This window comes from Geotrypetes seraphini, chromosome 6 (genome assembly GCF_902459505.1).
Source record: "Geotrypetes seraphini chromosome 6, aGeoSer1.1, whole genome shotgun sequence".
NCBI classification, from domain to species: Eukaryota; Metazoa; Chordata; class Amphibia; order Gymnophiona; family Dermophiidae; genus Geotrypetes; species Geotrypetes seraphini.
The window spans coordinates 71,339,386-71,366,369 of record NC_047089.1 but is presented as its reverse complement, the minus strand read 5'-3'; positions in this window follow the sequence as shown (position 1 = coordinate 71,366,369).

Sequence of the window (26,984 nt, the reverse complement as noted above, 5' to 3'; positions counted from 1 at the left end):
AAGAACTTTTCAGCAATCCCTTGTAATTCTTATTCGCTAATGTTGGCTTTGCCCCTCTTTCTGGATCTTGGGATATTCATTCCACTGTTTGTGTTACGTTGACCTACTGATCCTACCTTGGGGTCTTCGCGCTACTGTTAGTATCCTTTGCCTCTCTTTTGCTTCCATGTAACTTTGTGCCATTCTTGATGTCTTCAAGTGCTATTACCTCACATTTACTGTATATAAGAAAGTTATTTGCCCCATTGATTTTAATGAAAATGAAAGAAATGAAAGTGAAAAATAAATTGGCATTGAAAAACAAACCAAATTATTATTATACTCACTTTTTAGTAGGTAGCTCAAGATGAGTTGCATTCAGATATTTCCCTGTCCCTGGAGGGTTCACAATTTAATTTTTGCACCCGAGGCAATGGACTTGCCCAAGATCACAAGGATCTGCAGTGATATTTGAACCAGGTACCCTTATATATTTGGGCTGGTGCCCTAACCTCTAGGTTACTCCTCCATGAGAAACTGATCTAAAAATGAACTTGATAGAAAATATTACCTTATCTGCTGGTGTATTACAACAAGAACAAAACAGGCAGAGCTAACAAAACACCAGACTAACGTCACAGAGTTATTATGTTAACTGCTTTCACAACATTTGTTTTACAAATCTGAATGGTTTTTCATCCTTATGCTAATAGAACTCTCCCAAGTTTATATTCCCCAAATGACCTCAGCGGCCAGTTCCTGTCAGACTCTTGAAGCTAATTTTTCTTTTGTAATTGTACACCTCACAGCAGATCGAATATAAATGGAGGTCTTGATCAATACTGCTAAAGGAACCTGTTAATAAAATATGAACCAAATTAAAGCAATAATTCCAGTAAAGCAACTTTAGTATACAAATCACAGAGTGACCTACTGAAGAACTATAGCACTTTTAGCTAAAGTGTTAGTCTCTAACATGTGAGGTTTGGCAGTTAAAATCCTGTTACAGTCAATTCATACAGTAATCTAGGGTCGATAAAATATAAGTACTATTTGTAAATGGGTAATATTTTTGAACTGTGACTATAATGGGCCTTGGCAATAATGTAGAATGGGTAGAAGTGAATCGATTTTTTTACCTTTTCAAGAAGAACAAAAAACCAGGGGACACTCAATGAAATTACATGGGAATGCTTCTAAAACAAATAGGTGGAAATATTTTTTTTATTCAAAGAATAGTTAAACTCTGGGCTCATGGTCAGAGGATGTGGTTAAAGTGGTTAGCATAGCTGGATATAAGAAAGGTTTGGGCAAGTTCCTGGAGGAAAAGTCTATAGTGTGCTATTGAGACAGACATAGGGTTATATTAGAACATAAGAATTGTCATATTGAGACAAATTGAAGGAGTGTGGTATAATAGTTAGAGCCCTAGCCTCAGCACCCTGAGGTTGTGGGTTCAAACTCTGCTCTGTTTCTTGTGACTCTGGACAAATCACTTAGGGCTCCTTTTACAAAGGTGCGTTAGGGCCTTAACATGCGGAATAGCACGCGCACTAGCCACTGCCGCTACCGCCTCCTTTTAAGCAGGTGGTAATTTTTCAGCTAGCGCACACTATAGCACGCGCTAATCTTGTGCGTGCACTAAAAACGCTAGCGCACCTTAGTAAAAGGAGCCCTTAATCTTCCATTACCCCAGGTACATTACATAGATCATGAGCTAGCTAGGACAGATAGAGAAAATGTTTGAGTACCTGATTTGTAACCCATTCTGAGCTCCTTTAGGAGGACAGACAAATAAATATCCTGTTTCCAACAGTAGTCTGCCCAGATCCCAAGTAGTAAGATGGATTTTATGCTTCTTATCCTAGGAATAAGCAGTGGATTTTCCCCAATAATGGTCTATGGACTTCTCTTTTAGGAAATTATCCAAACCTTTTTTAAACCCTGCTATACTGATTTTATCACATTCTCCAGCGATGAATTCCAGAGTTTAATCACACATTGTGTGAAGAAATATGTTCTCCTGTTTGTTTTAAATCTACTATTTAGTAGCTTCATCACATGCCCCCCTAGTCCTAGTGTTTTTGGAAAGAGTAAACAAGTGATTTTCATCTATCCCTTCTACTCTACTCAGCATTTTATAGACTTCTATCATATCACCCCTGAGTCACTACTTGCACTGGATCGGTAGCATGGAATGTTGCTACTATATGGGTTTCTGCCAGGTACTCTGACTTTGGCCACTGCTGGAAATAGGAAACAGGGCTAGATGGACTTTTGGCCTTTCCCGGTATGGATATTCGTTTCTTTGAAGAATAGTGTTGAATCAGAACATTTAGGGAGTCCCAATAGAGAAGGGGTGGCCTAAGGGATCTGACCAATCAGAATCTTAGGTCAATCCTAGTGCATCCCAGAATGTACTGGGAGAGAGGCCTAATATTGTGGTTGGTCCAGGTGCCTAAAGTCTCCTATGGTAGAGAATATTCACAATGGTCTAATTCCAAATATTCTCTTAAATATAATGAATCCTCAGTTAAGTATCATCTCTATTGAGGTATTTTAAATACTCAATGGTATAGCCAATGTCTTCACATGATCATATTTGGACTTTCTTTTTTTTCTTATATAAATCAATGTAATAAACTTATTAATGATGTAGCAATACAGAATAACATCTGATTTCTAGATCAGTGTTCTTCAACCGCCGGTCCGCAAAAGACAGTGTTCTTCAGCTGCTGGTCCATAGTTCGATCAATGCGGCATCTTTGGGTCAGCTCCCTGAGTGCTGCAGTGTACAAATTCATGGGAAAAGGCTCCTATGCACATCCTGCTCCTATGCGCATCCTGCGCATCCGGAAGTCTTCTCTCTGATGGCGCGATGTTAGAGGGAAGGCTTCCAGATGAGGCGCAGGATGCGCTCGAGGAGCCGCTGCCCACAGCTTTGTGCAATGCAGCACTCAGGGAGCCAGCCCAAAGATAACACTGGGGGGCAGGCCAGAAGGTAAGGCACAGCATGGAGGGAAAGAGACAACAATGGTAGGTGGAATGCTTTTATTTTTAATTTAGTGATTGATTTACATCTGCTGTCTGTTCAGGAAGAAATGCATTTGTTTCTTTTCCTCTGGGGTTGTACTGCTTACAGAGTCTTCCATCTTAGGGTTTGTTTGTAAATATTAGTACTTTTAGTTTTTGGTCCTGCATTTGCATAGGGTTATCTGTTTTCTGGTAGAAATGAATGTTGAAAAGCATACAGTGTGCGTTGTGTATTTTAATTTTGTGGTTAACCATTATGCGTTGTTAATGCGATTTATATTGTGTGTGTGCATATATGAAAAATGAATGGAAAAAATGGTGTTACAATTAGTACTATTATGGGGGTGGGGGCGGAGATTGGGTGGAGATGGGTACGACTTAGCCCAGTGTTCTTCAACTGCCATGGACTGGTGCCAGTCCACAAAATGATTATTTTATTTCCGCCGGCCATAGGTGTCAAAAGGTTGAAGAACACTGTTCTAGATGATTGTAAGGATCACATCTCCCGACATGATCATGTTTCACTATATCGTCCTCAGGGTCGAGGTTTCCTCACTAATTGTAAAATTCTACAAAAAAAGAAATCCATTTTAAAATATAATCATCCAAAGAGAACCACAGCAGAACAGAGAGAAACATTGCAGATCTCACTTACTTTTAGTCAACATCTGAGCTAGTGTTAACATCATGTTACAGAGGCTTTCCACTCTTCACTAATTACAGCATCTAACATCTGACAGCCCAATTTAAAATACGTCAGTGGTGATGATACTTAACGTCATTGGAGAATCCTGTTTTAATATTCCTGCTGATTTCCAATCATGCATATGTATATTATACAATAGACATCCACTCAATTTCTTGTGATTAACATAGAAACATGATGGCAGATAAAGGCCAAATGGCCCATCCAATCTGCCCATCCACAGTAACCATTATCTCTTCCTCTCTCTAAGAGATCCCATGTGCCTATCCTATGCTTTCTTGAATTCAAACACAGTCTGTGATGTTCTTAAGGTGGCCAAACAGGTTGAAAAAGTGACGGTGAAAGCTAGAAGGATGCTAGGGTGCATAGGGAGATGTATGGCCAGTAGGAAAAAGGATGTATTGATGCCCCTGTATAAGACTTTGGTGAGACCTCATTTAGAATATTGAGTACAATTCTGGAGGCTACACCTTCAAAAAGATATAAAAAGGATGAAGGCAGCCCAGAGGAAGGTTACTAAAATGGTGCATGTTCTTCATCATAAGGCATATGAGGAGAGACTTAAAGATCTCAATCTGTATATTTTGGAGAAAAAGCAGGAGAGGGGAGATATGATAGAGGTGTTTAAATATCTACATGATGTAAATGCGCATAAGTCAAGTTTCTTTCATTTGAAAGGAAGCTTTGGAATGAGAGTGCATAGGATGAAGTTAAGAGGTGATAGGCTGAGTAATCTAAGGAAATACTTTTTTACAGAAAGGGTGGTAGATGCATGGAACAGTCTCCTGGTAGAGGTGGTGGAGACAGAGACTGTGTCTGATTTCAAGAAAGCCTGGGAAAGTCACGTGGGATCTTTTAGAGAGAGGAAGAAATAATGGTTATTGCGGATATGCAGATTGGATGGGCCATTTGGCTTTTATATGCCATGTTTCTATGTTTCTAAGAGTATTTAGTCTAAATATCCATCACTGTTCTTTTATCATTAAACTTCTATTATAATTATTCTCTTCTCACCTGATTTGTCCTGTATCCAATATACACCATCTGATATCCTGTATCCATTTTTCTCCATTGATTAACTATTGTGGCTGTTTCCATATCTGTGTTCATCCTTGATTTATACTTAGTCAAATGTGTTTTCATTGACCGGAAGGTACGACCAATGTACAGTTTATCACAAGGGCATTGTATTACATAAACAACATTTGTAGTGTCACATGATGTTACAGCACAGGCCCAGATGAGTTATTTCGTTGTTGGATGACTCCATGTTTCTCCCACTATAGAAAAAGAGCTTAAATAAAAATTAATCGGGTGGTAGGCATCTAACATTAGGCAACTAGTCCAAGGCACCTACCAGAAAGGGGGTATGAGTAAGGGCAGATTGTGAGTGAATCTTGGACATGTTTTGCATGTAAGTGCCTTAAGTGGACTTAGGCGCTGGTATTTAGCCCAAGAAAATCCTAGCATAAACAAGGAACTTATATCCAAAAAATAGGAGTCACATTTATTATTATTTTTTATTTTTTTTAATTTATTAAAAAAAATAAATTTTAAATTCTTTATTGATTTTTAAATAATAACTGTGCACTACAATGAATTATCAAGAGCAAATCAGAAAAAGCACTTTACACATACAAACATTTTAAAACAAATCATTTCCCCCCCCCCTTTCCCTTAACTAGCAATAATTAGAAATATATACTTATAACTATAGTTTCCATAAATTATATACCATACATAATATTACTATCCTCCCTCCCTCCCACCCTGGATGTGCAAGGAAGTAATCTAATAAGAAAAAGTACATGTAGGAGTCACATTTATTATATAATCCCAGGGTATTTTTTCCAATCATTCAATCCTGAAACTTATTTATATTCATAAGCATTTCAATTTTATTTATCACAACCTAAGAAAATTTGTTTGTTTATAATTAATAATAATAATAATGGTTTATATACCGCAGGACCGTGAAGTTCTATGCGGTTTACAATGATTATTAAAAAAATGTTACAAATTGAGTAGAATTGACATAGTTAATATCTATTGTTTAGCAGTTCTAGAGATCTTGTATTGAGAGAGAGATTGTACAAATCAGTTTCCTATGTACTTTAGGAACAGATATGTGATACTGCTCAGAAAATGGCTACTATAGTAGCTATATGTGCTCTTTTTCAACACAGCGAAACAGCACCATTTCCAATCATCGTACTTCTTTTATATGTCCAACAGTATGCAAGAGAGACAGCTTTATTTAATCCACTCTTGTTATGAACACAAATATATACTTTCCAAATTCCAATTCTCCACTTCAGTTCATTCACAAGGAAAAATATATAGAAAAAGGACTTATCGCTCCCTCATTCCTTGGCAATGTTGTTCTCTGGTGCTGACCATCTTCAGTGAAATTTAAAATTCCATGCTGACCAATCGTACCCAACAGGGATCCTAGTTTTGCTGAAAAACGGCTACTTCAAGGATAAAATTTCATGGTGCACTGGTGGGAACTCCTTGCCACTTCCTGAAAACTGATAAATAGGGAGCCCCTAAGGATAGAGCGCTTACTGGCGTCTAAGTCTAGTTTAAGTGCTTCTAAGCACAATTCTATAAATGGTGCCTAACCTAAGATTGACATTCAATAAGCACTGTGTTCCTCAGTGCCAATGTTTTAGGCCCTGTTTATAGAATCGGGGTCTTAGGCCCAGATTCTGTATAGGACGCCCGACCCGGGTGTCCTATACAGAATCGGAACAAAACTCACCCAAAATAAACCTGATTCTGTAACCGACGTCCATGTTGCAGACACCGGTTACAGAATCGGGTTTGTTTAGACGCGGCTGGTATACTTAATCGCGATTAGTATAGTGGCCGTAGCTACGCCCACCAGGCTCCCCTCCCCATCCCCACCAACATGGCAGAAGGGTGCCCAACCCCTCCTGCCAACAGACCTACCCCCCCCCCCTAGATCGCTGCCAGGAGGGTGCCCTACTCCTCCAGCCAGACCCCCCAATGAAACCTCCCCCAGAAGCCACCCTTCGGCTTACCTGCAAGTTGACCGAACAGCTCCTCTTTCCGTCCGGCCAGCAGGCCCGCCTCCATCCATATGAGGTAACCCCGCCCCTCCCCTGCCCAACTCACAGGATCCTAGGGCCTGATTGGCCCAGGTGCCTAAGGCCTCTCCCGCTCTAGGAAGGGCCTTAGGCACTTGTGCCAATCAGGCCCTAGAATCTTGTGGATCGGGCAGGGGAGGGGTGGGCCCGCCTAATTTGGACAAAGGTGGGCCTGCTGGCAGGAGGGTGTGAGGACCCTTCCAGCCAACTTGTAGGTAAGCCCAAGGAGGGTTCTGGGGTGGGGATTTCATTGGGGGGGTTCGGCAGGAGAGATTGGGCACCCTTCTGCTGGTGATCTTTGGGGGGGCTGTTGGGGGGTCTGGCAGGAGGTATTGGGTACCATCCTGCCGGAGATCTTCGGAAGGCAGGTTTTGTCGGCAGGAAGAGTTGAGCATCTTCCTGCCAGCGATCGCGGGCACCATCCTGACGGAGATCTTCGGAGGGCAGGTTTTGTCAGCAGGAAGAGTTGAGCATCTTCCTGCCAGCGATCGCGGGTTTTGTCAGCTGGAGAAGTTGGGCACCTTCCTGTCTCGAACATCGGGGGGGGGGGTTGGGGAGGGGAGACTGGTGGCTGTAGCCGTGGCCACTATACTAATCGCAGCAGGGAGATCCCTTGCCACAATTAAGTATAGCAGCTGCGTCTACTTACCATGTAGGCCAACATTTTGCTAGCCTACATTGTAAGTGTCTCCCGCTCTGCTAGGGAGATGCATAGGGCCGCCTAGGTTCGCTTAAGGCCACCGTCTAGCCTTAGGCAAGCTTAGGCGGGCTTGCGGGCCTCCCTAGGCTCCCAGAGACGCCTTCAATATAGTAGGCCTGCCTGGGGAGCATTTTTTTAGAAAACTTGCCTTCCGATTGGCTGATTAGACAGCTGTAGGACGCCTACAGCGGCCTACAATCGGGACGCACTTTGCAGAATCAGGGCCTTAGAGTTTATTCCCATGCCCAAAGCTGGGTACCAGTTTTTATCTTTGCAGTACTAATAATATCAAAACTAATATAGTAAATATAATAAAGTGCTCAGTCAAAACACTACATCTACACCAGCAACAGTGTTTCAAGACAGTGTTGTATCTAACATCATAGTGCCCACCTGCCTCCTATAACTTTGCTATGTGTGAAATATAAACAGCTATTAAAAATAATGATCACAGTTATCTTTCTCTTGGAATGATGTTTCCTCAGGTGAGAATATGATCTTTGAACAGCATTAAATCTGCTCCGCTGTTGCCAGGAGATCCCAGTGCACAAAATCAACAATATCAGTGTCAATGTGCTTTCCGTGCTCAACAAAAAAGTATCTCCTAAAAACAATTATAATGTCTAAAATAATCTTCCAAAAGAGTCAACAAAATGTATAGAATCCTTCCATGACATATCCTTCCTCAACACCGATCATGTTTCACGTTGTTGCTTTGTCAGGAGGAAGACTTATATTCTGTAATAAAATGAGCAATTTTGAATTAACAACATCAGAATTGTCCATGACTTTTAATACCTTCAAAATATGTGGAGGGGCATAATCGAAAGGGATGTCTAAGTCCGTTTACGTCCATCTCGCAAGTCGTCCAAAGTAAAAAAACAGCTTAAGACACATTTTCGAAAAATATGTCCAACTTTTTTTTTGTTTCAAAAATCGTCTAATTATACGTCCTGCCGATCTGATTGTCCAAGCCGCTAAATCGTCCATCTTTATACCACATTTTCGTCCAACTTTTCGTCCAAGTCCAAAACACCTAGAACAAGCCCTGTTGGACGTGGGAGGAGTCTGCAAAGTGATGGACTGCACACCCAGACATGGCACCTAAATAGGGGGGTACCTTACAGGGCACTGCTGTGAACTTCACAAAAAGGGTGCCATGTCTTCTCCTCACTACAGCTCCCTTATAGGTTACAGTGAGCCCCCCAAACCACCTCCAGAATCCCCTAGAACCACTTATCTACCACCCCAATAGCCCTTATGGCTGCAGGAGCCACTTATATGCCAGTAAACAAGGGTTTTGGGGGTATATAGGGGAGTGCAGATGTTTAAATATCAATTCAGTGATTAAAGGGACTTATGGGATGGGTCCTCCTCTCTATGGGTCCCTAACCCACCCCCATGACGACTTAAACTGCCTCTGTACTGGACAACTAGGCTTTCCTATTCCAGGCAGCCAGGTGATGATGATCTGGAGGCTGAATTTTAAAGGTGTGATTAATATTTCTAGGGGGGTGGAGGGTCGGTGATCACTGGGGTAGTGTGTGGGGGTCAGTTTTATGTGTTTGCAGTGCTTATCTGGTAACTTTAGGTGGGTATTTGTGACTTAGACCATGTTTCACATGGTCTAAGTCACAATGTCCAAGTTCCGTCAATTGTGGGCTGTATAACTTTTGGTTATACATGCTGTATGACTAAGTCTAAGCCAGCCCACATCCCGCCCAACTCCCGCCCTCGACACTCCTCCCGAAACGCCCCGTTTAGCTTTGGTCATTCAGCGGCACTATGAAGGCCTAGGACGTTTAGAAATATGTCCAGAACCCGTTTTTAGTATCGGCACTTGGACGCTTTTGAGAAATGTTCTTCCAAGTTCCGACTTAGGCCAGTTTTTGGATGTATTTCTCTTTCGATTATGAGCCCCATAGAAGTTAAATACAACCTTCAGGACATAATATATAGCGTCATTGATGATAGATTGCTTCCAACTCTCCACACACACACACTCACACTGCTGTGCATGTGAACAACTTCCCTTCCTCTGCACCTCTATAATGTTCTTGGCACAAGCAGCAACCCCCAACCTGCTGCTGTACCAGCATCAGCTCTTCCTCTGACATCATTTCCTGGGCCCGTGCCAACGCTAGCATGACAGCAAGGGTTGCTGCTCACACAAGGAATGTTACAGAGGTACAGAGGAAGGGAAGCTGTGCAAAGCGGTAGGAGGGGATGGGGAAGAAGCATGTAGAAGTGGAGGGCAGAGAAGAAGGTGGGTGAGTGATGCCACCGCCCCGGGTGCCTCTCACGCTACTACGCTACTGGGTACAGTAGGCATGTTTTTGCTCCAGGGGGCTCACAATATAAAAGAAATAATCACAACAAGATTCACTGGTTTTGAACCTATGGCCCTTGGGTTTAGCCCACTATACTAGCCAGTAGGCTACTCCTCAGCTCTACATGGAGATCTATGAGGGGCTGCTGAAAAGTTCTTAGCCCAGCTAAGAAGAGAATGATGTGAAGTCATGAAGCTTACAAGTTATTTCACCACCCTTTTATTGACACTTTTTTGTTTCAATGATATAAAATGAAATGAAAAGGATGGAATAACTGGTAAGTTTCATGGCTCCACATCATTCTCTTCTTGGCTGGGCTAAGAACTTTTCAGCAGGCCCTCATATTAAGTTAATTTAAAAATAACTTTATCATCATGAAAATCCATAGTTCCTGAAACTGTCATAGAGCTCAATTTCCTTTGCCAGTTTCACATAGAAGGGAGGGAGGGGAACCGCAGCCACTGGGGGATTAAGGAGGTGACTTACATTTATCCCTTCAGTAGAAGGCTGGAACATCTTTCTGAAACTTGGACATGCCAACAACCAGATTTAAATAACATCCATCTTTTTGACACAGACATCTCTCTCCCTCTGAAATTTGGGTCCCCCCTCCATTCCCACCCAAAACATGGCCAGAATACCCTCCTTTGCCATAAAGACATACTGATGTTTCAGATGTCCATATCTTGACATTATAAAATCAAGATCTGGATATCAGTGTAATATGGATGTCTAAATCTTGTTTTTCAGAAGTGTAAAAGATAAACAAAGCTGCTAAAATAAGATCTTAAACTACTGAATATAATATTTACATCAAACATACTTTTCCTTTTTGGACTTCCAAGTTACGACATTCCATTCTTACAGTGTACAAAAGAATCCAGAGGAGCTAAGAAGTATTTTCTGAGGAAAGTAAATGAGTTTGACAGATGTATTAAAAAGATTTAAAAAGAGCTAAATGTTAGCTAGATCTCTATTCTCCAAATTTCACTGCTTTTTAATAAAGCAAATGCAGAGGAATAAAAACATTCTGCAGCACGGACATAGCTCACTAGGGAGGCATAATTCCACAGCCTAGAGGTTTCTGATTAGAGTAAACATTGAATCTGGCTGAAAGCACAGAATCAGCCGAGAAATATTTCTAAGCATATTGGCTTCTCTGAGATTTCCAGACATTAATGCTATGAAAAATGATAATAAAATAAGCCAGAAAAAAAAGCTTTCGCCTATGACCTTGCAAAGCCAAGCAAACAAATCAACACATACTCTTTGTATGCAGTCCATAGAGTATTACTTTAAAATGTTTTATAAAAAATGTAATGAAATGGTAGCTTGACAGTGTGCAAAGATGATCTCATAGATTTTAATGGGGATACATATTACATAGAACTTGAAGAAAATACACAATTTATAATTTATATTTTAAATGGGTTTTGCCATAGATAAAATGGGAGTGTGTGGCACAGTGATTAGGGCTACAGCCTCAGCAACCTAAGGGTTCAAATTCCATGCTGCTCCTTGTGACCCTGGACAAGTCACTTAATTCACACACATCTCAAAAAGTTAAATAAGCAGGTAGAGAAACTACAAGGAAAAAAAGTCTCAGAACTCTGTTGGGGAGTAAATCCTCCTTTCAACTGGAAAGGATGATTACTTCATAGGCAAAAAAAAAAACCCCTTTCAGATCCATAAACAATTAATTGTTCATATATAGCATTTCAGTCTCATAGTGCACTCTATTGTTATAATATTCTTGTGAAATAAACACAATCTCAATCATATCGTGGCAACATTTATCTTTCATTCAAGCGTGAAGCTGATTGAATACGGCCTCTCCACCGACAATGACCATGTGTTTCGTCTCAAAGAGCTTACAATCTTCTCTGCTAAGACCATCTGAGATAACACTAGGTGATACCTGGACTTCAGTAGCTCCAATGCACAAGTTATGTGATGAGTTTGCTAAATTGTCTCATAGTCACTTTTAAATTACAAGTTGTAGAATATAATTCCCCTAAACTGGATTTAAAAAAAAAAGGGGGATGTATTGGAGCAAGATTTAAAGAAAGTTCAGGAGACTCAATTGACTTTGGTGTTAGATGCTGTAATTTATTGAAAATTGAGGAATATGGAAAATATGGCAAGATGCATTAACATCAGGATTTTGAACTTTTCACAAGTTTTTTAATCTGCCTCATCTAAGGATCTATTTTATAACTAATTAAAAGAGATGCTGTAGTTTCCAGAAGGTTCTTTACTCCTTTGAACCAGATTTACTACGTTCTATGGGCAAATTTAATTGACAATTAGAAAGTGATGATGCTTCTGTTTTGAATGTAACTGGAATATTGGAATCTTCAAGGGATTTTGTTGTGAAAAGATCCACTTTATTTCTTTTGTCTGTGCAGGATAAAGATTCAGTCATGTGTTTGCATTTACTTCATTCTAAAGTTTGCATTTTTCCTGATGTTTGTAAGAAGAAAAAACAAAACAAAACAGGAGCAAAGGAGACAGATTCTTGCCCTGGGTACAGACTTTTTCCTTTAATTTCCTTGCAAATATATGATTCAGCTGAGAGATGCCTCTTTTGTTTTCTTTGACCCATTGCAGCTGAACATTTTTTTAAACAGAATGGTATATTAGTAACCAGTATCTGGATATATCATCTAAAGTTGGGATTACTATTTGATTTGGTAAAACACGTGTCAGTTTCTTTCTTTCTTTCTTTCTTTCTTATAAAGTAAGCAAGAAAAAAAAATCTAGGCACATCATCCTATAAGAAAATAAGAGTTGCCATACTGGGACAGATTGAAGGTCCATCAAGTCTAGTATCCTGTTTCCAACAGTAGCCAATCCCAACAGATAGAACAGATTTTATGCTGCTTATCCTGGAAATAAGCAGTGGACTTTCCCAAGTCCTTCTTAATAATGGCATATGTACTTTTATTTTAGGAAGTTGTCCAACCTTTTTTTAATTTATACATTTTCATCCTTTTTAAAACCCTGCTAAGCTAACTGCTTTCACCACATTCTCTGGTAATAAATTCCAGAATTGCACAATAGCTAGCACCATAGGCATTATAACAGTCTCATTTTTGTTCTCCATTCCTTTCCTAATAATTCCTTTTTGCTTTCTTAGCTGCTGCTGCTGCTGCTGCACACTGAGAACTGCTTCAATGTATCATTAATGATGAAACCTAGATCCATTTCCTATTTGTACTGCTTATACTGTTCCCTATCCTTTTCCCTGCTCAGAAAAGACATGCATAATTTTAGCCACTAAATAGACAGAAATGTTCAGCTTAGAGAATTTACCTATATTGTCTTCACTCTGACTTTTTTTCTTTATAAGGGAAAACAAATATCATTTTATACTGTGTTTGTTTTGTTTTTTAAAAATAGCAAAGCACCACTCTGCTTAAATCTTTCTAGATTTATACCTGCACATGCCATTTGAAAAAACAAACAAACAAAAAAAAAAACCATACTATGTGGCTTTCATTTTACTTGTTGAGGCTGTAAATCTTTAGGATGGTTCATCCTTGGCATCTCTTCTTCCCTCCTTCTTATCCCTGGGCCCATCACTAAAATTGTTATAGGTTGAGTTTGGGTATTCCAAATCTGTTGTTTTTGAATTAATATTGCAAATGCATCTGATGAAGTGGACTACTGTCCTCGAAAGCTGATGCCTCAATAAATTGTTTAGTCTACAAGGTGCCACCTCTGCCATTTTAATGAATAAATCATTTGCATTTCAATTGTGTTTATCACAACCCCCAAAAATGTTGTTTGTTTATAAGTGAGTCAAAGTAAATGATGAAATGGGAAGGAAGATAAGAAAGCACAAAGGTGAAAATTGGAGTAAGAGGGACAGAGAAGAAAAAAGGGATTTAAATGAGAACTTAAAGGAACAGATGGACAGTTATTGGGCATAAAGAACAAAGACACAAGAAGCAAAGTCTGTAAGGGGCACCTAAGTAAACAGGCACCTAAGGTTAAATGCCTAACTTACTCTCCCCCCATTTTACAAAGCCATGCACCCTCCCCCACCCCACCCCATTTTATCAGCTGCCATGTGGCAAAAGCCCCAAAACCCTTTAAATCTCTATGAGCTTCAGGGCAGTTACCTCAGCAGTAGCCACTAGCGTGGCTTTGTAAAAGAGGAGGGTTAATTAGTAAATTGACTTCCATTATGAGCTTTAACAAGCTCATAATTGAATAAGTTAAAATTAATTGGGTGATAGGTGCCTATCTACTTAGGTACAATTCTACAAAAAGTAGGTGCTTATTGCATGGTGCCTAGTGGCACCTAATTCCAAAGTAGGCATGTTTAGGGGCAAAGAATAACTTAGGCACTGCTAGGCAAGATTCTGCTGAAGGGTTGTCGGGTAAGATTTGCCTCTTTGCAATTGATACCAAAATCTGCAATAGAATAGACATGCCAGATGGTGTGAATAACATGAACAAAGACCTGGCGAAGCTTGAAGAATGCAAGGTCATGCATTTGGGCTGCAAAAACCCTAGGGAACGGTGCAGTTTAGGGGGTGAAGAACTTGTGTGCATGACGGAAGAGCTGGACTTGGGTGTTGATTGTATGCGATGATCTTAAGGTGGCCAAACAGGTTGAAAAGGTGATGGCGAAAGCTAGAAGGATGCTAGGTTGCATAGGGAAAGGTATGACCAGTGGCGTACCAAGGGGGGGCGGGGGGGGGGCGGTCCGCCCCGGGTACCAAGCCCTGAGGGGGTGCTCCCGGTCCGGTCCAGTTACCCCCCCCTGCGCCGGGTGTCGCGTCTGGAAACAGCCTGCAGCAAGATCGCGATGCCAGAGATCTTTGCCTGCTTCGACTGTTTCCTCCGCCACGGTCCTGCCCCTCCTCTGATGTCAGAGGAGGGGCGGGACTGCGGCGGAGGAAACAGCCGAAGCAGGCAAAAATCTCTGGCATCGCGCGATCTTGTTGCAGGCTGTTTCCCCAGGGCAGTAGCGTACCAAGGGGGGCGAGGGGGAGGTCCATCCCGGGTGCCGCCTTAGGGGGGGGTGCACAGCTGGCCCGGTCCCTATCGCGCTCCTACCCTCCCAGCGAAAGCAGCATCGGCGCCATTATCGAAAAAGGTAATGGCGCCAGGCCTTGGAGCACCAAGGCAGACCGCTTCTCCCCCCTCCCAGCCGAAACCCCGCTGACCATCCTATCTCTCCCCCCCCCCCAAGTGAACCTTTCTGACCCTCCCAGCGAAAGCAGCAAACCTCCCTCCAGTAGCGTCGGCTTTATCCTCCCTCTGCCGCATCACTGATGACGTCATCAGTAACGCGGCAGAGGGAGGAGAAAGCCGCGAAGGAGGTTTGCTGCTCTCGCTGGGAAGGTCGGAAAGGTTCACGGGGGGGGGGGGGAGATAGGAGGGTCAGCGGGGGTTCGGCTGGGGGGGGGGAGAAGCGGACTGCCTCGGTGCTCCATTACCTTCTTCGGGCAGCAGCAGCGTTTACAATTCGCTGCTGTTGCCGGCTTCAGGCCTTGTTCTCTGCCGGGTCCTGCCTACTTCCAGTTTTCATGAAGACAGGACCCGACAGAGAGGAAGGCCTGAAGCGGGCAACATCAGTGAATTGTGAATGCTGCTGCTGCCCGATGAAGTTCAGGACATCAGGACATCGGGGAAGGAGCAGGGAGAAATCGGCTGCTGGCTTGGGGGTGAGGGTAGGGAAAGAATCGTGGAAGTGGAGAAATCGGCACGATGGCTTTGTGCAGGCTAGGGGGAGAGAGAAAGAAAGGAAAAAATAAAGAGGGGGGCCAGGGGGAGAGAGAAAGAAAGGCAGAAAGAAAGAGGGGGACCAAGGGGAGAGAAAGAAAGGCAGAAATAAAGAGGGGGACCAAGGGGAGAGAAAGAAAGGCAGAAATAAAGAGGGGGTCAAGGGGGAGAGAAAGAAAGGCAGAAAGAAAGAGGAGGGCCAGGGAGAGAGAGAAAGAAAGGCAGAAAGAAAGAGGGGGACCAAGGGGAGAGAAAGAAAGGCAGAAATAAAGAGGGGGGTCAAGGGGGAGAGAAAGAAAGGCAGAAAGAAAGAGGGGGGCCAGGAGGAGAGAGAAAGAAAGGCAGAAATAAAGAGGGGAGCCAGGGGGAGAGAGAAAGAAGAAGGATCAGAAGAAGGACCAGAGACTCATGAAATCACCAGACAAAAAAGTAGGAAAAATGATTTTATTTTCAACTTAGTGATCAAAATGTGTCCGTTTTGAAAATTTATATCTGCTGTCTATATTTTGCACTATGGCCCCCTTTTACTAAACCGCAATAGAGTTTTTTAGCGCAGGGAGCCTATGAGCGTCGAGAGCAGCGTGGGGCATTCAGCGCAGCTCCCTACGCTAAAAACCGCTATCGCAGTTTAGTAAAAAGGGAGGGGGAATATTTGTCTATTTTTGTATAGTTGTTACTGAGGTGACATTGCATAAAGTCATCTGCCTTGACCTCTTTGAAAACCCGCGGAATATAAATGATAATTAACATTTTCTCTGCGTACAGCGTGCTTTGTGTTTTTAAAATTTTATTGTTGGTAGATCATTTTGACTTGGCCACAAAGGTAAGGGGGAGGGAGGGAGGGGAACTGCTGAAAGACATCTAATAATCCTTGCAGGCTTGACTGCAGGGAATTATTTTTGTAAAATCATGTTTTGTTATGTGACTGGCATTATCTAGACTTTAATTTCTATGAATGAATAGAATGAAAATGATATAAAATTACTTGCTTGTTTTTATGTGCGTGCGCTGAAGGAAAGTGGAGAGAGAGTGGGCTGAGGATGCTGAAGGGAAATGGGGAAGAGAGTGGGGAGAAGACGCTGATTTATAAATTGACAATTGTACAGAATATTGTTTCTTTTTATACTTTAATATAAACAATTCAAGGCTTGTGTGGATGGAATCAGGTGGTTTGCGGGGATGGGGACCGAGCTTACGGGGATTAGTCCAATAAAATTGTATTTTTTTATATCTCATTATTTGTTTTATTTTTATTTGTTAATTTATAAAGTGGTGATTGTTATGTATCAGTTTTTTCAAATTTACATCTACTGTCTTTATATTTTGCACTGTTTTAGAGGACATGTGTTACTGTTTTTTGTGGTGTTGCATTGTATCCAGGGTCTGGTTTCTTGGCGGATCAGTTTAACTTTTGTCTACATATTTCTATTTTTAGTTTGTGATTATTCCATTTTGGGCGAGGGTGTATCTCTGTTCTGTGTGTATGAAAAAGACATAGTTTTCAGTTGGCATTGACTACAGGACCAATTGACTGTGCGGGATCTGGCTTGTTTAGTTTTACAATGTATGTGTTGGTGTTCTAGTGCTCACTGCAGTGTTTAAGATGCAGCCTTTTCCTAGGTACACTCTTGTGGTGCGATATGTAGATTGGTACTAAAAATCATATTTTTCATATAGATGGGGGGGTGTCAAAAAATGATGGGCCCTGGGTGCCACATACCCTAAGTACGCCACTGCCTGCAACTACTCCATATGTACTTCTAATGTCATGACAATTTAGACATAATTTATGTTTTGTTATGTTTGGAATAATGGTTACATATATGAGGTTCAATAAAAGAAAATTTTCACTGCCTGTTTCTATTCTGACCATTTATTCCATTTCATGGTTATTGCAAAAAAAAAAAAAAAAAAATTTTTACATGGGGGGGGGGGTGTCAAAAAATGATGGGCCCCGGGTGCCACATACCCTAGGTACGCCACTGGGTATGACCAGTAGGAAAAAGGAGGTATTGAAGCCCTTGTATAAGACTCTGGTGACACCTCATTTAGAATATTGTGTACAATTCTGGAGGCCGCACCTTCAAAAAGATATAAAAAGGATAGAGTCTGTCCAGAGGAAGGCTACTAAAATGCTTTGTGGTCTTCGTCATAAGGCGTATGGGGACAGACTTAAATATCTCAATCTCTATTCTTTGGAGGAAAGGCGGAAGAGGGGATATATGATAGAGACCTAAATGCGCATGAGCTGAGTCTCTTTCATTTGAAAGGAAACTCTGCAATGAGAGGGCATAGGATGAAGTTAAGAGTTAAGAGTTAAGGGGTTCAAGAGGGAATTGGACAACTTTCTGCTGGAAAAGGGAATAGAGGGGTATAGATAGAGGATTACTGCACAGGTCCTGGACCTGTTGGGCCGCCGCGTGAGCGAACTGCTGGGCACGATGGACCTCAGGTCTGACCCAGTAGAGGCATTTCTTATGTTCTTATGTTCTTAGGCTCCGGAGTAATCTAAGGAAATACTTTTTTACAGAAAGAGTGATAGATGCATGGAAGAGGTGGTAGAGACAGAAACTGTGGCTGAATTCAAAAGGGCCTGGTACAGGCACATGGGATCTCTTAGGGAGAGAAAGGGATAGTGGTTACTATGGATGGGTCGACTAGATGGGCCATTTGACCTTTATCTGCCATCATGTTTCTATGACATTCACATTTTTGGTATTGTACCATTTTATTCTACAAAATCAATAAAACTTTTTGAACAACAAAAAAAATTCTGGCCTACATTACAGGCACCTAAGTTTTAAGTTAGGCACTGATAGGCGCAATAATGTAAAAGGCACTTAAGTGTGATTGACATGTGATAGGTGCCTATCTTTTCAGACACCATTTACATAATTAAATTACACCATTTACATTTACAGAATTTTCCCCAAATGGTTCCAGAGGCCTGATGTGAGTAAAAGTATAATGTCAGCAAAGGGAAGGGTGCAATGGAAGATTTCATGAGCTATGGAGCTGTGGAAACGATGTGAAACATGACAACAAGAAAGCATTTAGAATTGATTTTCCCTATTGTAATCATGATAAAGTAAGAATTAGAAACAGATGAGTCAATATTCAAATGCAATGGTCAGTGTTTGTTATAAACTCTGACTGCAGTGTTTAATTTGTCCTTGTATATTCAGTGCCACTATCCACAGAAGAGTGACACTGAATATACATATCTAGCTATATTCGGCTCCTATCTGGATTGGCTATGGAGTTTATACCGGGGTGGCCTTATTCTGTCTGGATAGTGGTTGAATAAAACCAATGTAGATTTTGGTGAAATACCCATGCTCTACCCCAGGGTTTTCCACACTTTTTGGGCTTGCAGCTACTTTTAAAATGACCAAGTCAAAAATGATCTACCAACAATAAAATTTTAAAAAACACAAAGTACAGTGTATGCAGAGAAAATATTAATTATCATTTATATTCCATTTTATTTTTTTTCAAAGAGGTCAAGGCAGATGACTCTATGCAATGTCACCTTAGTAACAACTATACAAAAATAGACAAATATACCCCCTCCCTTTTTACTAAACCATGAAAGCGTTTTTTAGTGCAGAGAGCTGCGCTGAATGCCCCACCCTGCTCTCGATACTCAAAGGCTCCCTGCACTAAAAAACACTATTGTGGCTTGTAAAAGGGGGCCATAGTGCAAAATATAGACAGCAGATAAAAATTCTCAAAACGGACACATTTTGATCACTAAATTGAAAATAAAATCATTTTTCCTACCTTTGTTGTCTGCTGATTTCATGAGTCTCCAGTTACATTTTTTCTTCTCACTGTGCATCTAATATTTCTTCCCTTCTTTCAGCCTGCTGTATGCTTCCAGACCTCATTCCCTCCACCAACTTTTTATTCCTCTCTCTATGCCCTCTTCCCCTTTCTTTCTCCCTGCCCCCTTCTTTCTTTCCATCTGTATTTCTTTCTGTCTCCCTGCCCTCCCTTCTTTCTGTCTCCCTGCCTGCCCCCTTTCTTTCTTTCTCCCTGCCCTTCCCCAATCCACTGCTGCCAGCATTGGGGAACAGGCCCCCAAACCACTGCCGCCCCAAGCTCCCCCTGCTTCCCGATGCAGAAGCGCCTTGCCGACCAGCCTTCACCCCCGACATCAATTCTAATGTTGTAGAGGAAGTTCCGGGTCAGCCAGGTAGCGATTGGCTGGCCCAGAACTTCCTCTCTGACATCAGAAGTGATGTCAGATGGGAAAGGCTAATCGGCTCGGCGTTTCTATGTCGGGAAGCAGATAGAATGCAAAGGCAATGCGATCAACTCGCGTTGCCTTCACGATCTACTGGTCAATTGCGATCGACCTTTGGGCACCCCTACTCTACCGTTTCTCAACCCAGTGCTATCCAGACAGAGCCAGGGTGGTCTGTAAGAATTTTCAGCAGTACTATCAAGAGAAAGGAATTGAAAATTCATGAATACATCCCACCTGGGACACTTATCCAGATAGGGAAGCTTTTGAATGTTGGGCTGAGAACTGTTAGTTATATAGAAAGAGAAAGATTGTGTGATAAATATTAATAAGTTGAAGGTTGCTCATTTTGGTAAAAGTATATATTTTTCTCTGTCCTATAAGAATTTTTTTCTCAACACAATTTTTCACTTGAAAGGAAATGCAAAGGAAACCAGTTGTCATGTTTTCACACAGTACACATCAGAGAATACGGAAAGGAAGTTTAAATGTGTAAGTCTTCCTTTCATGGCACAGAAAATAAATCAGGATTTAAGTGAAAAGTTAGTTCAAGCAGCAGAAAATGTTCCAAATAATACAGAGCACATTCAAGACCATTTTTGACTGCAATAAAGAAGACAGAATTGTACTTTCTGTCCTGGGAAAAGCTTAATTGGTAGGAAAATGAGCTTCAGTGTATCATCTACTGTACTGAGTGCCGCAGCTAGTTATCAAGTACTGTGAGGGATTTTCAAATTGTACTGTGGGTAAGGAGAGAACAAGATGACAGAAACAGTCTCTCTGATCTTGTTTACAGAATCAAGCAAAATGGAGACATTAAACAGTGATAACAGGAGTAAAGCATCTCAATGACAAACCCTAAGGCTCTCATGTAATAGTGTATATAGATATGATATCTATAGGCACAGTTGTTAATTAAAAGAGCCAGATGATTTGGGGATTCCTGGAAAGGTGATATAGCAAGATTAGAAAAGGTACAGAGAAGAGCAACAACAATGATAAAGAAGATGGGACTACTTCCCTATTAGGAAAGGCTAAAGTAGCTAGGGCTCTTCAGCTCGGAGAAGAGACAGCTCAGGGGAGATATGATTGAGGTCTACAAAATACTTAGTAGAGTGGAACACGTAGATATGAATTGCTTGTTTACTCTTTCCAAAAAATACTAGGACTAGAGAGCATGCAATGATGCTACTAAGTAGACCCTGATCGATTTTCAGATTGTGTTTGTGAAGAGCTGGCTAAACTAAAGGTATACAAAGTGATGGGGTCAGATGGTGTACATCCAAGGGAACTGAAGAAACTTAGGGAAGTTCTGGCGGCTCCATTGACAGACCTTTTCAATGCTTCTCTAGAGTTGGGAGTGGTGCCGGTGGACTGGAGAAGGGCAGATGTGGTCCTTCTTCATAAAAGTGGAAGTAAGGAAGAAGTAAGGAACAGCAGGCCGGTACATCTGACTTCTGTGGTATGTAAATTAATGGAAATCCTTTAAAAACATAGAATAATGAAGTTTCTGGAATCCAATGGATTACAGGATCCAAGAAAACATAGATTCACTAGAGGCAGATCTTGTCAGACAAATCTGATCAATGTCTTTGACTGGGATAGAGGGAGAGTTCTAGATATGGTATATTTAGATTTTAACAAAGCCTTTGACAGTGTTCCACACAGGCATCTAATAGAGTACCTTCAGTATGGGCCCAAAAGCGACTGGGTGAGGAACTGATTGAGTGAAAGGCGACAGATGGTAGTGGTCATTGGAGACCACTCTAAGGCAGGGGTAGGCAATTCCAGCCCTCAAGAACCACAGGATGGTCAGGTTTTCAGGATATCCACAATGAATATATATGAGATAGATTTGCATGCACTGCTTCTATCTCATGCATATTTATTATAAATACCTACTAACTTTAAGAAGCCTTCTATTGCACTTATCATGTTTTATTTTTTATTACCACATAATAAATATATTTATATCACACTGATTTAAATAACATATTACCAAACCACATTCTCTGTGAACAAATCAAACTGTACAACTATTTTCTTTATAAAATAGCTCAACAGGAATACCTCATTGGGCCAGAAAACCTGGACTGGAGCAAAGCCTTTTCAGTTTCAGTTCCTTTCAACACCACATTGTCCCATTTTTTAAATTATCACATGTTCTCTTGCTGTATTGCAAATTGTTACCACAGTCTCATGTTGCTGAATCACAATGATTATGGTTTATACTTTCTGATATCACCATTGGACTCTACAATCATGTTGTTCAATCAGCCCATATTTATTATGGATATCCTGAAAACCTGACCTGTCTGTGGCTCTTGAGGACCAGAATTGCCTACCCCTGCTCTAAGGAAATGGATTTTACCAGTGGTATGGCTCAAGGTTCAGTTCTTGGGCCTGTTCTTTTTAACATTTTTGTAAGCAATATTGCTGAAAGTCTGTCTGGAAAGATTTGCCTCTTTCAAGATGATATCAAAATCTGCAATAGAGCAGACATCCCTCATGGTGTGGATAACATGAGGAAGGACCTAGCGTAACTTGAGGAATGGTCTAAAATTTGGCAGCTAAGATTTAATGCTAAAAAATGGAAGGTCATGCATTTGAGCTACAAAACCCAAGGGAATGATACAGTTTAGGGAGTGAAGAACTTTTGTGCATGAAAGAGAAGCAGGAATGGATGTGATAGTATATGATGACCTTAAGGTTGCTAAACAGATTGAAAAGTCAATGGCAAAAGCTAGAAAGATGTTTGGGTGCATAGGAAGAGGAATGTCCAGTAGGAAAAATGAGGTATTAAGATTCTGGTGAGACCTTATTTAGAATATTGTATACAATTCTGGAGACTGCACCTTCAAAAAGATATAAACAGGTTGGAATCAGTCCAAATGAAGGCTATTAAAATGGTCAGTGGTCTATGTCATAAGACACACAGGAACAGAATTAAAGATCTCAATATGTTTACCTTGGAGGAAAGGCAGGAGTGGAGAGATATGACATAGACATTTAAATGCAGCACAACAAAGAAAAATGAGGAGACCCAATGATCCACAGTGAAAACAATCCACCGATGAAAACAAAAACTGTGGATACAGATGTTTTGGAGATAATTTATTAAACACTGACATATAAAACCATGAAAATTCAATTTAAAAAGTACAATGATAAAAAATACTGTGATAAAAATCCAACCGGACCCTACACGGTCCGTGTTTCAGCGAACACGCCTTCCTCAGGAGTCCAATGGTTTGCAAACTCACATATAAAGAATTGGATTGAAAACAGTCTATTGTCTTTAAACGTGTTCAAAGAACACCGTCGTGGAGACAAAGATTATGTCTGAATTTTAAAAAGTGTGGGACAGATGCATGGGATCTTTTGGAGAGAATGAGATAGTGAATGCTGCAGATGGGCAGACTGAATGGGCTCTTTGGCCTTCACCTGTCATTATGTTTCTATGTATCTATTTAAAAAAAAAAAAAAACTGAAGAAAATATTTCATCACTCATTGTGTAATTAAACTCTGGAATTCATCACCAGAAAATATGGAGAAAGCAGTTAGCTTAGCAAGGTTTGGATAATTTCCTAAAATAAAATTCTATAAGCTTTTATTAAGATGGACTTGGGAAAATCCACTGTTATCCTTATGAAAAGCAGCTTAAAATCAGTTTTACCTTTTGGGATCTTGCCAGGTACCTGTGACTTGGGTTGGGCACTGTTGGAAACAGGATACTGGTCTGTCCCAGTATGGCAACTCTTATGTTGATTCAGAGAAAATCCTATTTCTAATGTTGACATCCACTAAAAGATATGTTTAGCAATTTTGGCTTAGTGACTGTGAGACATATTTAATTATTTGTTTATTTAAAAAATGTATTTTCTGCCTACAACCCAGGCATATTACAATATAACAAACACGTGGAGGGCATAATCAAAAGAAAAGTCTATGTCTGTTTTGGCCTAACTCACAAGTCGTCCAAAATCAGACACGGGAAAAGGTCCATTTTCAAAAAAAAAACGTCCAGCATATTTTTTTTTTTTTTTTTTTTTCGAAAATCGTCCAACTGTACGTCTAGCCGTCTAATCATCCAGACCACTAAGTCATCCATCTTTATACCCCATTTTCGTCCAAAAATTTATCCAAGTCAAAAACGCCTAGAAAAAGACCTTTTGGACATGGGAGGAGCCAGAAAAGTAAGGGACATGGCAACAAAATAGTGGGGCACCTTACAGGGCACTGCTTGGAACTTCACAAAAATGATGCCACATAAACATCTCACAACAGCTCCCTTATAGGTCATGGTGAGGCCCCCCCAAACACCCCCAGAATCTACTAGACCCACCTATCTACCACCCCAAGAGCCCTTATGGCTGCAGGAGCCACTTATATAGCAGTACAAAAGGGTTTGGAATTTTTTTTTGGGGGGTGCACATGTTTCTCCATGAATGAACATAAGAACATAAGAAATGCCTCCGCTGGGTCAGACCTGAGGTCCATCGCGCCCAGCAGTCCGCTCACGCGGCGGCCCAACAGGTCCAGGACCTGTGCAGTAAATTTCTATCTATACCCCTCTATCTCCTTTTCCAGCAGGAATTTGTCCAATCCTTTCTTAAACCCCAGTACCGTACTCTGCCCTATAACGTCCTCTGGAATTGCATTCCAGGTGTCCACCACACGTTGTGTAAAGAAGAACTTCCTAGCATTTGTTTTGAATCTGTCCCCTTTCAACTTTTCTGAATGCCCTCTTGTTTTTTTATTTTCTGAAAGTTTGAAGAATCTGTCCCTCTCTACTCTCTCTATGCTCTTCATGATCTTGTAAGTCTCTATCATATCCCCTCTTAATCTTCTCTTTTCCAGGGAAAAAAGTCCCAGTTTTTCCAATCTCTCAGCGTATGAAAGGCTTTCCATCCCCTTAATGCAGTGATTAGAGTGGCTTTTGGGCCTGGGTCCTCCTCTCTATGGTTCACTAACCCATCCCCAAGACCACTTAAGCCACCTTTGTGTAGCTCTACTAGGCTTTCATATGCCAGGCTGCCAGGTGCTGATGTTCTGGATGCAGATATGTAAAGTTTTTATTAAATTTTTTATGGGGGTGGGGGTGGGGTCAGTGATCACTTAGGCTGTGTGTGGGGGTCTGTACTTTGTATCTGCAGTGCTTATCTGGTCACTTTGGATACCTTTTGTGGACTTAGACCTGGTTTTAGATAAGTCATAACGTCCAAGTTCTGTCTAGACTGTGTTGTAAAATCTTTGGTTATACATGCAGTACAACTAAGTCTAGGACGGCCCATGTCCCACCCAAATCCCACCCTCACCACTACACCTAAAGCGCCCCTTTTAGCTCTGGTCGTTCAGCAGCACTGTGAAGGCCTAAATCGTTTTTAAATACATCTAAAACCCCATTTGATTATCGGCACTTGGACTTTTTTGTTACTGATCGTCCAAGTGCCGATTTAGGCCAGTTTTTAGATGTTTTTTTGTTTCGATTATGAACCCCAGAAAATTTCACATAATCTTCACAACAAAACAACCTGCACCAAGTAACCTTACTACATCATTCCCTCTTCTAAAATTTCAAATAGGAATATTTCACAACATTTCGCTCTAGAAAAAAAGCTTGAACATGAATATTTTATTACACATAGAATATCTGTTTAACTTGTATTTGCCAGATAGTGAGACAATGTTCTGTACTTAGGATAAATCAGTCACTAAAGCTATTTGAAAATATGCTGAGTTGTTCTAACTCATATTAACTTAGAATAACTGATTACTTGAATGATATCGGTTGATGCATATATTGTAATTTACTTGATGTCCTGAATGGGCATTTGGATTCTGTTGCAAAATGCTGGCTAAAGCTCAAATTAAATGAATTTTAATTATTAGATCCATAGGGTGAATGTACAACTTGTATTAATTCAAAACATCAAAGGCCTCTTCTATCAAACTGCGCTAGCAGTTTTTAGCACAGGGAGTCCTTCTGAATGACCCGCACTGCTCCCAATGCTCATAGGAACTCTATGAGCATTGGGAGCAGCGTGGGCCATTCAGCACGGCTCACCGCGCTAAAAACTGCTAGCGCAGTTTGATAGAAGAGGCCCCTAGTTTCTGCCTTAAAAGTGTCCCCCAGGTGTCTCATTTACTCAGATACATAAACAAGCTGACTTGCATAATTGAAGTTAAGGGCATCGTTAATAAATGTTTATTTAATTTATTTTTGTATTCCTTATAGTCTTCCTTCAGGCCCAAAAGCTATCAAATAGACCCCATTGAGAATAATGGGGCTTTGTGTTATCTAATGTCCGTTAATGGACATGAGAAACACAATAGCACATCAAACAATTACTGCACTCCACCTCTCTCCCCCCTTTGAATCATCAGCTGGATGAATTGGACACTTAACCAAGGCTGTAGTCCTGGAGCTGTAAACCATCAATACAGTACACTTAGGCCCAGATTCACTAAAGTCAGTGATCATCGTTAAACCTGTTTTCACAGGTTTAGCAATGATCGCTGTTAACCGACCCAATTCACAAAACGGCCCACCGTATGTTTTTCCCCTCGATCGCCCATTTTCTGATCCAGCCATGCAAATTTGTAAAATCCCATGCAATATAGCTAAGCGATTGATTCACTTACATTTGCTTGGCTATTTTGCATCACGTTTTACGATCCTAAAACCCGACTGCTGTAGACCTGTTGGTAACTGTGTTACTGACAGGTCTGCCTGGGGTTTTATTTTATTTTTTAATGGCAATGATATTTAGCGTGTATTACACATGTAAAATATCTGCCCAATAAAAGAAAGCCTCCCGACAGTGCCTCCTCCCCCCCCCCCCACGCGTCGGGATAGCTATAGATCAATCCAGGCGTTCGGTTGGGGGTATGATTCCGATCGCCCTCATTTGCATGAGGGTGATTCATAAATCAGCCCCCCAGACACGGATTGGATCGGATCCCTCACGGATCGGATCCTATCCATGCCCTTAGTGAATCTAGCCCATTGTTATAGAATACACCAGATCTGTGTATAGGCATTTAAGCCTAGTTTTAGCTGACCAAAATAGGTGCTACTAAAAGTTATGCAATGCACTAGCATGTAGCGTAATTCTATAAAAGATATGCATA